We start from the raw sequence: 16,448 nt of genomic DNA, 5'->3' as shown, positions 1-16,448 counted from the left end.
GCATGCTCATCGCTCCTTGGCCTGTTTAGACATGCATCCGGGCTGCACGTAAACCTCGCCAAGACTGCTGCCCTTCCCATCCGGTGTGCCCAAGAGGAAATGCAGCTCGTGCGCGATATACTTGGATACTCGATTGCCGAATTCCCATGCAAGTACCTGGGGCTTCCCCTTTCTATCGGGAAACAGACGGTGACCCAATTCCATGGACTTGTGGAGCAACTAGCCGGCCACCTGCCGCACTAGAAGGCGGCAACCCTACCGCCGAGCAGCTGGCTCCTGCTCATGCAATTTGTTCTCACGGCGATCCCAATTCACCCGATGTTGGCACTGAGCCTTCCGGCAAAAACGCTCACAACCATGACCAAAATATGTCGCAGTTTCCTTTAGAGCGGCAAGGCGAAGACAGGAGGAGGCACGTGTGTCGTTGCATGGGATGTCGTGTGCAGGCCAAAGTGGGATGGCGGCTTAGGTGTCCTGGACATGCGATGGATGAATGTGGCACTACAGACGAAGTGGATATGGCTCAAGAAAACGGACAGCTCCAGGCCTTGGACAAAGTTCAACATCCATGTACCCAAAGAATCAAAGCAACTTTTCCAAGCGACCGCTCGAGTAGAGCTTGGAGATGGTAAGAACACTCTATTCTGGGAAGATCACTGGCTACAAGAATCTCGAGTCCAACAACTCGCACCGCGCGTGTACGAGTGCGTTTCTGCACACGCAAGGAACTCCAGAACAGTCCATGAGGTCGTGACCTCGGCTGCATGGGCACGTGATCTTGGGCCGTCCATAGGCCAGGCTACCTTTGAGTAATTTATGGCTCCGTGGCCCATGGTGACGGCCACTCGGCTTCAGGAGCATGACTGCGACACCACCATCTGGGCCTGGAGCAAGGAGGGGCGATTCTCAGCCAGTTCGGCATACCAGGCGAAGTTTTGGGGACTTGAGCTCTCCCACGGCCGCCTTCACCTGGGACTCAAAGGCACCGCTAAGTTGCAGATTTTTCTCGTGGCTGGCCACCAGAAACAGGTGCTGGACCTCGGACCGGTTGGCTAGGAGAGGCTTGCCACACCAGGCAGGAGGCCCGCTCTGCGATCAACACGAAGAGACGATCGACCATCTGCTCCTACATTGCATCCTTGCGCGAGAGGTGTGGGCTAAGATCTTGCCTGCGTTAGGTATGGGGCACACCGAGCCGCGCATGGAGGAATCACTAATGGAATGGTGTACACGAAGTGGTCTAGACCGCCTACCGAGACGACGAGCGAAGACGGTGCGCGCTACCTGCTTGTTGGTCATCTGGGAGCTGTGGAAACACCGAAATGGGGTTTTGTTCGATGGCAAGACACCTTTGTCTGCGAGATGTGCTGCACAAGATAGCCAGCGAATGTGTACTATGGAAAGCAGCGGGGCTACTGAGAGGCGAGGATGCCCTCCATAGGGATCTAGCGGTAGCACTAGGACGGACGCAAGGAGAGTAGTCACTTAGCGTAGCGAGTGGAGATAGGTGTGAATCTCGTGTAGCCATACTTTGTAAAACTGCAGTGGGGCTCTTTCCCCTGTTCCTTCTTTAATAGATGATACACACACTCGTATGTATTCGAAAAAAATACAGCAGAGATACCGGAAACTGAAGTGATTGAGACATGAGCTTCTTTTTCTAAATCAGTTTACTTCTATATTGATTATGTCTTTTCATATGAAACTCCCAGCATCGTTTGGGTAAATTGGGTGTGATACTAGAGCATGCATGACGCATGCAAAAAAGGAGGCCAAGGACAAGGAGGGATGATATATGAGTGTCGCTCCTTTGCTCTTGTCCATTCGCTGTTCACATGTTGACTAGTGATGGGGAGGCGGCGGGAGGGGGGAGACTGGCCAACCTTTGCTGCTCGTGTGCATGTGTGTGGATCCCGTTTATTCGGAGTTGTGATATGACGTGCAACTTCACGTTCCCACGGTCAGAACTGGGTTCGAACATGGCGAGTCAAGGGTATCAATCGCAAAAACCGGCCGGACCAGGAGCAAGTTGGATCGAGCAAGTTAGGAGAACTGGTCAATGTCAACGCGCCTACATATACCAAGTAAACGATGCATTGATAGTCGACAGACTAGCTGCTACTACTGGTAGTAGTTAAGATGTGGCACGAGCATTTCAACTGGCCATTAACTTCCTTGCTTGATCATGTCAAATAATGTGATGGGAAGTTCAGCCAGCACACATGTCAATCAAATAATCTCATGGAAAGTTCAGTAGACATGTCAAATAGTCTGATGGGAGGTCCAGTGATTAGTAGTATATCGACAAACTCAGATATCTGACGCCAAACTACAAGGAAAATCAACGGTCCAGTGATGATACTAGCAAGTACGTATACTAGATAGCTACTACCTCTGTCCCAGTTTATTGTCCTCTTTATATTTTGTGACAAAATTTGACAATAAATTTAACTAACAAAACGTTAATGCATGTCATAAAAACCATATCGTTGAATTCTTATTTAAACATAGTTTTTAATTATACTATTTTCTATGGCTTGCATTAACATTTAATTAATTAAATCCAATGTTAAAATTTAACACAAAATACTAAAAGGACTAATAAACCATGACAGAGGTAGTAGATAACTAGTTCCAAGGATGAAATTAAGAAAACGATCATACTTCTACTAATTAGGCTAGTCATAGTGGGGAGTAACACTATGTTACTACCTCCATAAATGGTAGTGTCATAGACGTTGGTAACATAGAGGGTTTCATTTATTACTTTGTAGACACATTTTACGTTGAAAACCGCTATGTGATGGTAACGTATTATGTTATTCCATTTGCATCTCTCCTTATTAATTACTTGCCACAACATATTTTTTGCATATGTGACATGCATGTAACTGTGTATGTTACTCTCATTATGAGCAGCCTTAGGCTAGTCATAGTGAGAGTAACTTACCGAGTAACATAGCATACTCTAAATTTTTTTTTTGTTTATGTGGCAAGTAGTTAATGAGAAGTAGTAACATAATATGTTACTGTAACATAGCATTTCCTAATACAAGATGAGTCTACAATCTAATAAATAAAGCCATCTATGATATTACTACTATATTACTTTAGATTATGAAGATAGTGATTTAGACTAATGTCATATACATGACACTAGTATAAATTACTCTCCACTATGACCAGCCTTGAGTAAGAGGCCATTCGGTTGGATGGCGTCGGTTGCGCCGGAAATGGTTAGCCTTTTCCTCGCGCTTGACCATATCAAACAAGCTACCGGCAGTGCTAGAAGATTCCTCGCAAAAAAAAAAATAAAGCTTGTAACCTGCTCGCACAAGAAACAAGACCCTACGTCTTATAACGAATTGTCGCAAAATACTGGACTGCAATTCCCATACGCCATCCAGCCGGCGCGTCGTCGGGATCTAGATACGTGTACGTACTCCAGCACCATCCGGTTCCCCCTCTATTATTCTTAATCGCCTAGGGTTCATACTTCTCCTGTCCACGATTTCTGGTTCACTGTCGCCATGGCCCCGGAAGTCGCTTCTGCGGGCTTGATCTCTTCAAACGGATCATTCGTTGGTGACGTGGTGTACGCAGGCCGTGGCAGTCAAGTAACAATGTCCTGCCTTGCTTAATTATAAAGCAGTGACGTCTCGATCGATTTCACTGAAAGAAAATAAGAATTGTGTTTGCGTTTTTCTTTTCAAACTAGGCACGTATTTCTCTCTACATTCAAAAAAGTTGTCCCAACATGGAATCATGCTCATCCCACAATCTCGATAAAGGGCGCTTTATTACTTAAAAATGTTTAAGCATTAAACCTGGCTTTTTGCATAACTGAGATGCACACGGCCATAACCAAGTCCACGTTTAGAAAAAATAGAAAATCAAGTAATCATGTGAAGACTGTATAACGCCTAAGATATAAAAGGGTCAATCCGAAGATCATTCTGCCATCCATGTCGGGTAAAAATATCCCTCTCCATGACCTCCAAGCGTGTACACACCTCGGTAAGGAGGTCTTGATTCTCCACTCGTTATAGAGACGACTATAAACGGAGCGTACCGATACATATGTTGGTAATCTGCATAAGAGAAGTATTTTTGTCGTTAAAAATCTTATCATTTCTACTTAGCCAAAGCCACCAGATAATGGCAAGCGCTCCCACCCTTTAGAAGAATTCAAAACATGTAATCAATCCCACGAAACCAGTTGCCAGAAACTACTTGGATGACTGACCATATAGAACGAGCCAATTTGCATTGAAAAAACAAGTGTTTTATTGTTTCGTCGTGATGACAGAACACACATTGTGTACTTCCATGCCAATTCTTTTTAATAAGATTATCTTTGATGAGAATCCAACCATTCATGAGAAAGGACTACAGACGCGGAGTTTCTGCTCCCGGGCTCATCTGCACCCGCGCTCACAAAAAATCAAAATAAATACTAAAAAATTCAAACAAATCTTTTTTTTGTGGTAGATAATTTGATGCGTGATGTCGGTTCCAAATTTCAAATCATTTCGACATTTGAGCAGCTCTCAGCAAAAAGACAAATTCAGGGTCTGTAAAAATGTTTACTGTTCACGCACTGTTCTGACCCGATTTGTCTTTTTTGCCGAGAGCTGCTCAGATGTTTAAATGAGTTGAAAGTTGGAGCTGACCTCACGCATCAAATTATCTACCACACAAAAAATATTGGATTTGTTTGAATTTTTCTAGTATTTATTTTGAAAAAAAATTAGCGGGAGCAGATGAGTCTGGGCACCGAGTTGGATTTCCGCTACTTATATTTTATTTTTGTTTTACAACTATACAACAAACTATATGCTTTTTTGCTTAACTTCTCATATATTATTTCAAATAGTCTTGTTTTATATAACCAACTCCCATTGAGATAAATTGCAACCAATTCCTCCAACAACATGCGGTGTATCATCTAGTTTCATAAAAAGAATGAAACCACTCTCATCAATTATTTAAGCAAGAGAAAGATATACAACCGAGCCAATAATCCTTGAATCCATTTGTAGCGAGACAGTAGCTCTCATTCTAAAGTGTACTAAGGCTCGATCAAGGTATGCTTCAAAAAATGTTGAAGGCAAAGATCTCATCCATCAACAAAGCAAGAAAGTTTAGCATAACTGATATGTATGAGGATGTCTCGATCTTTCGATGAGATAGTATCGATTTTGTTGGAGGAGACTTTGACGAATCGAATATACCACACACTCAATGGCGCGTTTTAGAAATCACTAAGACAAATCTGATATGGTTACTGACAGTGTTGGAAACACAGTCAACCTATTCATGAATATCAATCCCTGCATGCTACCGAAGAACAATGACAAATTTGAGATGTGCAATCTAAATTACAGGGGCGACTTGGGCGGTCAAAAACCTAGCCGCCGCCGCCGCAAACTCCCTCCTCCCCTCCCTCCGCCGCCGCCGGAAGACGCCGCCGGGCTAAGCCCGAGGGCCGATGGCGGTAGCGGGGGATCTCCTCTCTCGCGCATCTTCGGGGTGGGGCGGACCCCAAGGCGTGTGGTGGTGCGACCAATCTGGGATCTGCGGCGCGGCGGATGGCGGTAGGCGGCGGGCCAGGGCTGCGGGCGCTACGGATAGCCCTTCGGGTGGCGGCGGCGGCTGCGGTTGGCGGCGGCCGGCTTGGCTGCGGTGGCGTGCATGATGTCTTCAGATCGGCGACAGCGGCGTGGAGGGCCTGGTGGTCTCGTCGGCGGCACCTCCGATCAGATCTGTTCTGACCGGTGCAGTCAGCGATGATGGTCATCTCTTCCGTCAGAGGTGGTCGGCCTGAGGCTGGGTGTTCAGATCTCGGGATCCATCATCTGGTACCAGCTGCGAGTCGGTGAGACGTAGTTGCCGGTGAAAAACCGAGCAGACGGCGGGCGATGGCGGCGTTCCATGTCATTACCTTGATGAAGGCATCGTCATGTGACTTCCGTCGACCCACTCGTATTGCTCCAGGTGAAATCCTAGGATCTGGTGTTCCAGACCGGACGATGGCAGCACTGCGGTGTCGTTTCTCTCTTGGGAGCGTCGTTTTGTGGAGCAGCGCTGGAAGCCAGAGGCAGGAGGTGGAGCGGCTTCGTCTTGCACGGAGCTTCGGTGGAGATGTCAAGTCATGCCTGACCGACAGGTGCTACGCTTGATCATGCCTGGTCGGTAGGTGCTATGCACGACAGATCCTCCAAGGGCTTCAAGCTGTGTCGGCTGGTGGTACGTGGCAGCATGGCGCTGAGGTGTATCAGTGGCGACCGCGACGTGTACAACTGTTTGCACGCAGGGAGGAGGAGCCGTTGGGCACCATGGTGACGTCGGTGATAGCTGGACCGAGCAAGGTTGATGCATCAGTACAGTACTGAAGATGGAGCGGTGGCAGTTGGCGGCGGCGGCCTCTGAGAGCACGCCGGACCAGTGTGTGCCCCAGACCCGGCAAGTAGCTAGGTTGGGGTCTCAGGTCTTAGATGTTAGGCTTGGCTGCGATGTCTGTTTGGTATTAGGCTCGAGCTATCTGCGCCCCTTCATCAACTGGATATATGTAGCGACGGTTTGTTGCTTAGACGACGGCTATAGTCTTACTGTTGTATGACTTTATAAGGTCTTGTGAGAATAATTAATAAAGTGGCCATATGCATCGCCCAGATGCAGAGGCCGGGGGTCATCCTCCTTTTCTAAAAAAAATATAAAGATGAAGCACTTGATTAATAAAGTGGGGTGCTCATTACGCGTATAAAAAGTCTTGTCTACTCTCCTCTATGGCAAGAGTAAGAAATGTTAAAACTCAACAAACAAGACATGAATCCTAATTCGACACCCTTAGGGAAGGGGAGGGGGGTTTAACGCAATCTTAAGTGTTGTCCTTCATAGAAAAAAAATCTTGTTGGAAGCGTTTGGGTTCGGGCAGCGTTGGAGAGACATGATTAGTATTCTGCTGGCTTCGGCCTCCTCTCGGGTTATGCTCAACGGAGCCCCTGGTGTTCCTTTTCTGCACAAGAAGGGTCTGAGGCAGGGCGACCCCCTGTCCCCAATGTTATCCATACTCGCCTTGGACCCATTGCAGCGGTTGTTTCAGAGGGCTACCGAGGAAAGCATCCTCTCCCCCATTCCGTTGAGGGCTGCCCGCCTTCGCACAAGTTTCTATGCGGATGATGCTGCACTTTTTGTGAACCCTTGTTGTGATGAGATTGCTACCGTGAAGCGGATTCTCTCGATGTTTGGAGAGATCTCCGGGTTAAAGATTAATGAAGCCAAATGTGTTATCTACCCAATACAATGCAATGGCCTGAATATCTCTGGGTTCGTACAACAGTTTGGTGGGCCGGGAGGCTCCTTTCCGTGCACTTATTTAGGCCTTCCCCTCTCCACTAGCAAACTTCGACGGATTGACCTTCAACCTTACTTGGATAAAGGGGCTGCTACGCTAAGAGCTTGGAAAGGAAGGCTTTTGCAACGAACCGGGAGGCTGGCTCTCATAAATTCGGTGGTCACCAGCACGGTGACCTTCTTTCTGATGATCTTTGCACCTTACAAGTGGTTCATAAAAAAATTCGACAAACTAAGAAACTTTCTGTGGAATGCCGACGAGGAAGCTCATGGGGGCAAATGTTTGGTGAACTGGAAGCGAATCTGCGCTCCCAATGCAGTTGGAGGACTAGGCATCAAAAACCTTTCCGCCTTCAGCACGGCCCTGCGGCTGCGCTGGCCCTGGTTTGAGTAGGACGATATGGATAGACCGTGGAAGGGGACTCTTACACCGTGTGACGTTGCTGATCAACAACTCTTTCAGTCATGCACAAAAATTACTGTTGGAAATGGAGCGAGAACCACTTTCTGGACTGATCGATGGCTGGATGGAGTGGCACCGATGGAATTGGCACCTGGCCTTTATAACATTGCGAGACACAAGATGTTTTCTGTGGCTGATGCTATTCGCGATGGTGGATGGATGAAGGGGCTGCAGCGCATGGCCTCGGGTGAACTGCTACAGTCGTTTTTTCTCTGTGGCATAAAGTTCAGCAATTCAGCTTAAATGGAGAGGAGGATAAGATCATTTGGAACATCTCGGCCAATGGGAACTACTCAGCCAAATCTGCATATGAGCAGCAATTCATTGCGCGTATCCCAATGCCGCGCTTATTAAGAGTGTGGAAGGTTAAGGCTGAATCTAAGGTCCAATTCTTCATATGGACCCTTATCCAGAACCGCCTCTGGACGGCCGATCGCTTGCAGCGTAGAGGATGGGAGCATCAGGCCACTTGTTGCGCCTGTGATCAGGTTCTTGAATCGGCTAACCACATCATCCTGGGTTGTCCATTTGCGAAGGAGGTTTGGTACCTGATGGCCAATCAGTTCAGTAATGCTGCGGCGGTTGCGCTCCAATCCTCCTCTGTCAACACATGGTGGGATAAGACATTCAAACTAAAGCAAAAAGGAGTATTGCTGGACGAGTGTACAGGGGCTGCATACGTGGCTTGGAACCTATGGAACGAGCGCAACCGGCAGATCTTTCAGAATCAACAGCGCTCTGCCGCGGGGATATGTTCTTTGATTAGGGATGAATTAGGCCTCCTGAAGGAGGCATGGGAGTAGTACCATTTGTTCTCGCCAGGATGCATGTCGCATCTCTGGCTTAATGTTTTGCTTCCCCGGCTGATTCTTCAGACCGTTGTACAGTTTTCCCTCTCTTAATGAAAAGGCAGAGCACCTGCCATTACGGTCAAAAAGAAAAAAAATCTTAAATTACTCCAAAAATACATGAGCACATGAGTCAAATTTGAGTTGGTAGACATGTGGACCACTGGAGACATTACGAAAAATCTGGGCGTTCTATATGTTCGAGGTTTCTCACAAAAGTAGCATGATCGACGAGGTAAAAACTTTCTATGGTCGTTAGCAAGGAGGCTACGACAATCCACAATTGTTTGATTGAAGTGTTGCTGCTCCACTTCGAGTGTGGGTGTGTGCCTAGACTAAGCCATTTGTGGATCTTAACTTAGATTTTGATGAAACCGCATAACTTCTTGAAGTATTTCCCATACAATGGGTTCTTTTTCCCAAATTTTCCTTTTAGCGATCCTTACATTAGAAGTGGCGTGTTTCGTGATTAAATCGCGAATTACAAATAGCTGAAAAAGCTTTATTACTATCTTTAGAGGTAATCCACATTGATGTAATAAAGGCGAAGGACCCACAACAATGACAGAACACCCCGAGTAACCAATGTTGGTTGGAACATATTTGTATTGATACCTTATCGAAAAAGGCTTTTGCCCCGCTTTATAAATAAAGCATCCACCAAGCACAAAGTTCATAAGGTACCACTCGAAACACGAACACACCAAACGCCACCGCACGAAGGTCCAACACAGACGCACAAAACACAACACACACGCAACAATAGTTCAGCTGTGGGCACAGCACCACAAGCCCAACACAACACCCAAGGACGCACATACAACAAGCGGCGGTGGCGACGTCAACGAAGACGCAGATCTAATCTGGCTCAGGTGGTGGTGGAGGGAGCGGGGGAGCCAGTCGGAGAGCCATCGCACGAAGCTGAGTGATGATGGAGGTGATGGCGTCTCTCTCCCTGGGGCGGCTAAGCGGCCGCCAAAGCTGCAAGTAACCAGATCATTTGAACAAAGCGTCAGTAGCACGACGAAGAGGGATACGCTGAATCACAAGTTTATTCCTAACAGTCCACAGCGTCCAGGCAAGGACCCCGATGATCAGCCACCTAGTGCGGCGTAATGCGGGGGGAATCGCCTGGAGTTCGGCAAAGAGAGTAGGGAAGTTGGTATGATCCCAGCTTCCACCCACAATCTCGTGGAAATATCTCCAAAGGAACTGCGCAGACACGCAGGTGAAGAAGATATGGTTCGAGTCCTCTTCAGGCCCACAGAGTGGGCAGCGCCCGTCCCCAGGGCCATTGCGTTTCAGAACCTCAACGCCAGATGGAAGGCGGCCACGAATCCACTGCCACAGGAATATCTTAATCTTCAATGGGAGGCGAATCTCCCAAATAGATGAGAGCGCCTCATGACCGGGCGAGGGGGCGATGGCCGGATAGAGAGATTTGGTGGAGAATTGACCGGATGGTTCAAGGCGCCATCTAGCGCGGTCATCGTCAGTCGAGAGGTCCGGCGCATGGAGAGCCACACAGTCAAGCAAATCCTGCCAGTCCGCATTCTCCGCAGGACCAAAAGGCCTGCGGAACGCAAGGCGCCCAAGGTCAAGAAGGGCGTCTGCCACGGAGATCTGGGGGGCCACCGCAATGGAGAACAGGACCGGAAACCGGGACGCCAGGGGTGCGTCCCCAGTCCAGCGATCAAACCAGAACAGCGTGGCGGTGCCGGACCCGATCTCAATCGAGGTCCCTATCCGAAGGACCGGAAGGAGCTGGATGATAGATTGCCAGAATTGGGAGCCTCCAGAGCGCTGACAAAAGGCGAGTGGCTGTCCGCGGAGGTACTTCTGCTGAATAATGCGCAGCCACAGGCCACCATCTCCGTTGTTAATCCTCCAGAGCCATCGAGTCAAAAGGGCTATATTCATGCGTTTGGATGACATGATCCCAAGGCCGCCCTGGTCGCGGGGTTTACAGATCTCGGACCACTTGACCATGTGGTATTTCTGCTTGTCACCCTCGCCGGCCCAGTAGAATCGCCCCTGAACGATGGCAATCTCGTGATGAAGAGTCTCCGGAAGGCTGTAGAAGCTCATGATGAATAAGAGGAGGCTGGCGAGGGACGAGTTAATAAGAACCGTACGGGCCGCTTTAGAAAGCCACCGTCCCTGCCAGGGCTCGATCCGGTGTTGGAGCTTCCCCACCGTGGGGCGCAGCTCGGCCACGGTAAGCCTGGTGTCGCTAATGGGAATACCAAGATAGGTCGTGGGGAAGCACCCAAGCTGGCAGTTAAGCCGATCCGCGATGCTCTGCCGCTCGTCTTGGGAGTAGCCCAAGATCATCACCTCACTCTTGTCGAAGTTGATCCTTAGGCCGGACATCTGTTGGAAGCACAGGAGGAGGAACTTGAGGTTCGAGATATCACTCACGAAGCCCTCCACCATGATGATGGTGTTGTCCGCATATTGGAGAAGGGAGACCCCGTTGCCTCCAACAAGGTGCGGGACAATCCCTTTGATATGTCCAGCCGCCTTGGCCTTATCGAGGACGGCCGCCAGCGCATCAACAACTATGTTGAACAGGAATGGGGAGAAGGGGTCGCCCTGGCGGACCCCACAAAACGTGGGGAAGAACGGGCCGATCTCCCCATTAATGTTCACCGTTGTGCGACCGGAAGAGACCAACTGCATAACTCTGGTCACCCATCTATCGTCGAAACCTTTCTGAAGCAAACATTCCCGAAGGAAGGCCCAGCTGACCGTGTCATATGCCTTGTGGAAGTCCAGTTTCAGGAAGACTGCCTTGAGGTGTTTGGAGCGCACCTCATGGAGAGCTTCATGAAACACTAGGACCCCATCAAGGATATAACAGTCCTGGATGAAAGCTGACTGATCAGGGTGAGTGATCCGATCAGCTATAGGGGCCACCCTAATGGCGTACCCCTTGGCCAGGATGCGGAAGATGACGTTAATCACCGTAATCGGCCGGAATTGTCGGATGTCCGAGGCACCCGGCACCTTAGGAATGAGCGTGATTACCCCATAATTCAGCCGGCCGAGGTCAATGGTCCCAGCCATGAACTCGTCAAATAGGGCCATCACCTCGGGTTTGATCACCTCCCGGAAGGACTGAAAAAACTTCACTGGAAGGCCATCCGGGCCAGGAGCCGAGGAGGAGTTCATGCCCTTAATGGCTGCCCAGACCTCCTCCTTGGAGAACGGGGCCGTGATGGCCGCATTGTCCGCCGGCGAGACGCGGCAGTGAGCAGGCCAAATGTCTTGCGCTAGAGCAAGACCTCTCCGAGGGGAGGCAGAGAATAGGTCTCTGTAGAAGCCATCAACATGCGCCCGGATGTCCTCCGGGCGTTGGAGGAGGGTCGGGCCATCCCACAAGAGGGGGGTGGAATTGCGGCGCCTACGGCCATTAGCGATAGCCTGGAAGTAGGCAGTATTGGCGTCCCCCTTGAGGACCCAATTCTGTGTACCTCGCATGCGCCAGTAGGCTTCCTCGTCAGTGTAGATGACCGTGAGCTGATCTTCCAAGTCGTACCTACGCATCCATTCGTCTGCCGAGAGACCAGTAGTGTCAGCCCGTAGGTCGAGGGCCTGGATGTCGTCAAGGAGAGATTTCTTCCTCTCACGGATGTCCCGACCCACGTTAGCACCCTATCCTTTCATGAACTGCCGTGACCGCTTGGCGCAGAAATGCCAAGAGTCAACGGCCGACATGGCCCTATGGGGAGCGTCCCGCGCCTCACGCCAACGGCCGACCACCGCAGCAGTGAAGCCTGGCTGGCGCAACCAGAAGGTCTCAAAACGGAAGCGTGGCGGCAGCGGAGGACGTTCATTCTCCAAGCAGAGGAGAAGGGGTACATGATCTGACCCAATCCGCGTGATCGCCCGCAGCGATGCTAGGGGACATCGGATGTCCCACTCAGGGGAGACGAAAACCCGATCGAGGACCGAACGAGTCGGATCGACTTGGCGGTTAGTCCAAGTGAATCTGGCCCCCACACGATCGAGTTCCCGCAACTCCATATTTGTATTGATAGGTGGGGTGGGAGGGGGAGTGAGTTGATAGTTACTAAACGATAAGCTGTAAGGGGGCAAACACCATAAAAATGTGTCGTATAAGTCGATTAGAGACAAGATATATATAAAAAAACTTAAACTTTGAAATATTTAAGGGAACGCTGATATGAACAACAAAAATAATAGTTAGAGTTGTCGTCGTGCGGGCTGCTGGACCTAGACTGACCTTTCGTAGTCGCATTTCTAGATGGCACACCTTTCTAATATTGAGGCGTGTTCCACTTAAGCTAATGGAGTACATTTTTTGCATTTGTTTTACACTCTAAGTAGACTTTATAACTTTCTATATATGTCGATGGTGCTAGCCATTTATCTGATGATGATTTTCGTCACCCTTGCACAAATTTCAATGGTAAGACATCATATCGACAAGACATCTCACTTAGACATAAGAAAACTCCTGCAACTTAATTTACCAAAGCATTTTCTTTTGCTGAATTTGTTAATTTTAAGAGTGAATTCTGGTTTTTACCCTCTATTTTGATGTTTTTGACACTAATTACCCTATTTAGCAGGATTTCATCCATTTTACCTCATTTAGCAAAAGTTTTGCCATAATTTACCCATTTTAAAATTTTGCGAGCATTCTGATGAGCAGGTCCCAATTGTTAGGTCCACCTAACATGCCCCATCAACAGTTTTTACCTACCTATTTTTCTCCATGTTGAACCAGTCCTCGCAGCTTCGCTCGACTGGGCTGGCCTGATATGATCGCCAGAGCAGGTCGCTCGCGTCCAACGCACAAGGCGTAAGTTGGGCCGCACCACTCTGGCCTCCAATATTCATAGCACACATTGTTCGCCTTCCTTCGAATCACACACACGCTGCAAACAAAGAAAAAAAGGATTTCAACAATATTCAAAATGGTGAAAAAACTTTAAATCAATGTACGTTAGTTATAGATGGGTGATATGTATACACGTGATCTTCTAATAAGCATTTTAATTCTGTCTGAATCAAACGCCTCACCGGCCAATGCATGAGTCAGGAAAACTTCATAATACACATATGATGGAGATGGTCAAAATCATGTGGAATGGGGTACGACGTGAGGGCTTGCTTGTTCACCAACCTCGCTGATTTGTTGGACGAGCGGCCCCCATAGATCTGCAACCGAGCACAACCTGATGGGGGCATGTACATGGACGCGCCCACGCCGACGTCGGCGAGCTTGATGGAGCCGGATTACATGGGGTCATTTCTTGCCTTGATGTCACGCCCAGACGTCGGCGAGATTGACGGAGCCGGATTCCACGGGGTCATTTCTTGCCTTGATGTCACGACCATATATAATGCCGCTCGAGGAGGTATGAAATCACGCCGCTGCCGTTGCCTGACAATCCCTAACCATAAGTTCGAGCGAGCCTGACGGGTACGTGTGGGCAGAAGCCTGGACGGGCGATGCAATCTATTAAGCGTGAGTAAGGAGCGTGGTCGACTCAGGCATTATGCGTTGGACGAGACGCAAGTGACCTCCATCGGGCCGGTCGGGTCGGGAGAAGCCGTGAGGACTGGTTCACGAGAGAGAAAAATAAGCAGGAAAAAACCATCGATGTGGCATGCCAGCTAGACTTCACAATTGGGACCTGTCTGCCAAAACACTCATGAAATTTTAAACAGGGTAAATCGTGGCAGAACTTTTGTTAAATGGGGTAAAATGGATGAAATTTCGCTAAATGGGGTAAGTAGTGTCAAAAATGTCAAAATAGGGGGTAAAAACCGGAATTCACTCTAATTTTAATGAAACATAATTCCATAAGTTTGAGTTCAGGTGCAATGGTCGATTGCCACGTAGCGAACTCGAGTTCTGTTGTAAACCCTTCATAAAACGATTACCCACCCCATTGTAAAATACACGCGTCATCATTTTTGAAGATTTAAGTTTGAACTATATTCTGACTAAACAAAATATGGATGAGTTGGTCAAGACTAGATCCTAAGACGTGTGAATCCCTTAAGGGCACCCACAACCAGTGTCAAGCATTAATGGCTCACAGGCAAGACGTGCCTCTTCTCTTCGTGTCGACATACAAAAGTCATTAATCGCATCTTCAACTGTAACCCACAAAAAACCTTCCGCATCCGTTCGCGGACACGGATGCACAACCATCCAACGTTAACTGCATACATTTTTCATAATTCAAACCAATCAGACGAAATTCGTGCAAACACGACCGGATTTTTATGCAAACTCGACTGAATTTTATCAAATATGACGGATTTCATACAAACTGGACGCAAACGGTTACATTTTGAAAATATTTTAACTAAACGGTTAAAACTATGTGCACGTATGGTCATACTCCCACGACATGGATACACTACACTAGTCTATGGCCAGCCGTGGCGGATCCCTTCGTTACCGGACTGCTGGGAGTCCTGGAGGCATATTCTTCCCCCGTATCTTCCCTATGTCTAGCTGCGCCGCTCATCAGAGTGTGGCGAAGAGGGTGCTTCAGCCGAAGGGGAAGGGTGTTTCCATGGACGCCCAGGCCAGAGTGGTCTAAAATAAAGAAGAAACCGGGCACGTCACCGGCTGTGCAAGTCGGTGATGCGCTGGCGGTGGCCTTCCTAGGACCCAAGCGGCGACGGCCTCCCGTGTTCTACTTTTCCACATAGTTGCCAGCGGATGTGCTGGCCACCGACTCGTCGATCTCCTCTGCGCACCCGCCTTCTTTCTTTATCTGCATGGCGCGGCTACGCGTGCGTCGACGGCGTTGGCGCGGTCATGGCACTGGAGGGGCGGTACGACGTGGCGTCGTGTATGCCCGTGCCGCCATGCTCCCGTCCGTGCCGGCCTGGAGCAACTCGCCACTCCTCCGCGAGCTGGCTTGGGGCGGCGAGTTGGTGAACCACGCGCTAGATTTGAGCGGCAACTTGCTCCGTCGGCCTAGGGGAGGGAGGTGGAGCAGCGATCTGCCTTGCTCGTATTGCCGGGCTCGGCGGGCCACCATGTTGGCTTTTATGCCGAAGAACTGCTCTTCCTGACTGTCGGATGCCACCGAAATGGTGGAGAAAATGGTGAAGGAGAAGATGGGAGGAGTAGCCGACGGGTGTGTTTCTTGCCCGGTGCCTGCCATCGTTTAAATAGAGGGTGGAAGGGAGAAGCTCGGCCGACGTTGTGTTTAATGTCGGACCGCTCATGAACGGACGTGTGGCCGGAGTAGGTTTCTCGGCTTTGACGCAGGATTAATGGAAGCGTATGAATGCGGCGAGGAGGCGTGTTCAGCCGGACGTGCAGCCGGCGCTCCCCGACCGGCTCGCCGCTTCAATGATGGAGGCAGTGAGAGGTCGCGTCCGCCCTGATCCGTCTTTAATGCGGAGCGGCACACTTTACAACAGCATGAATGCGGGCAGCTGATGTCGGGCGGGAGCGCGTGTGGCGGGGTGCAAGTTTTTTTGGTGGGTCAGGGCGGCCAGAAGGGCGCTTGGGAGCGGTCCGGACTCCCGCAAACCTCCCCCATTTTTATCCCCGGTTTACGGCGAGGAGGTGTATGAATGCGGTTCTCAGATCGGCGTTGGATGGCTTTCGCTGTCCGAATAATTTGGTCCGGACAGTTGCGGGAAGTTTACGGGTTCGCCGTGGAGATGATCTTACTGGCATATGATGTTTGGGCACCAAAGTAACATTGGTCTTTTCTTCTTCATTTTTTAAAACCATCATTTACTTGGCAGTATTGAACTGCATGCTTGAATTC

The sequence above is a fragment of the Triticum urartu genome, chromosome 2, assembly GCF_003073215.2.
Source record: "Triticum urartu cultivar G1812 chromosome 2, Tu2.1, whole genome shotgun sequence".
Taxonomy (NCBI): domain Eukaryota; kingdom Viridiplantae; phylum Streptophyta; class Magnoliopsida; order Poales; family Poaceae; genus Triticum; species Triticum urartu.
Note: the sequence above shows the minus strand (reverse complement) of the source record.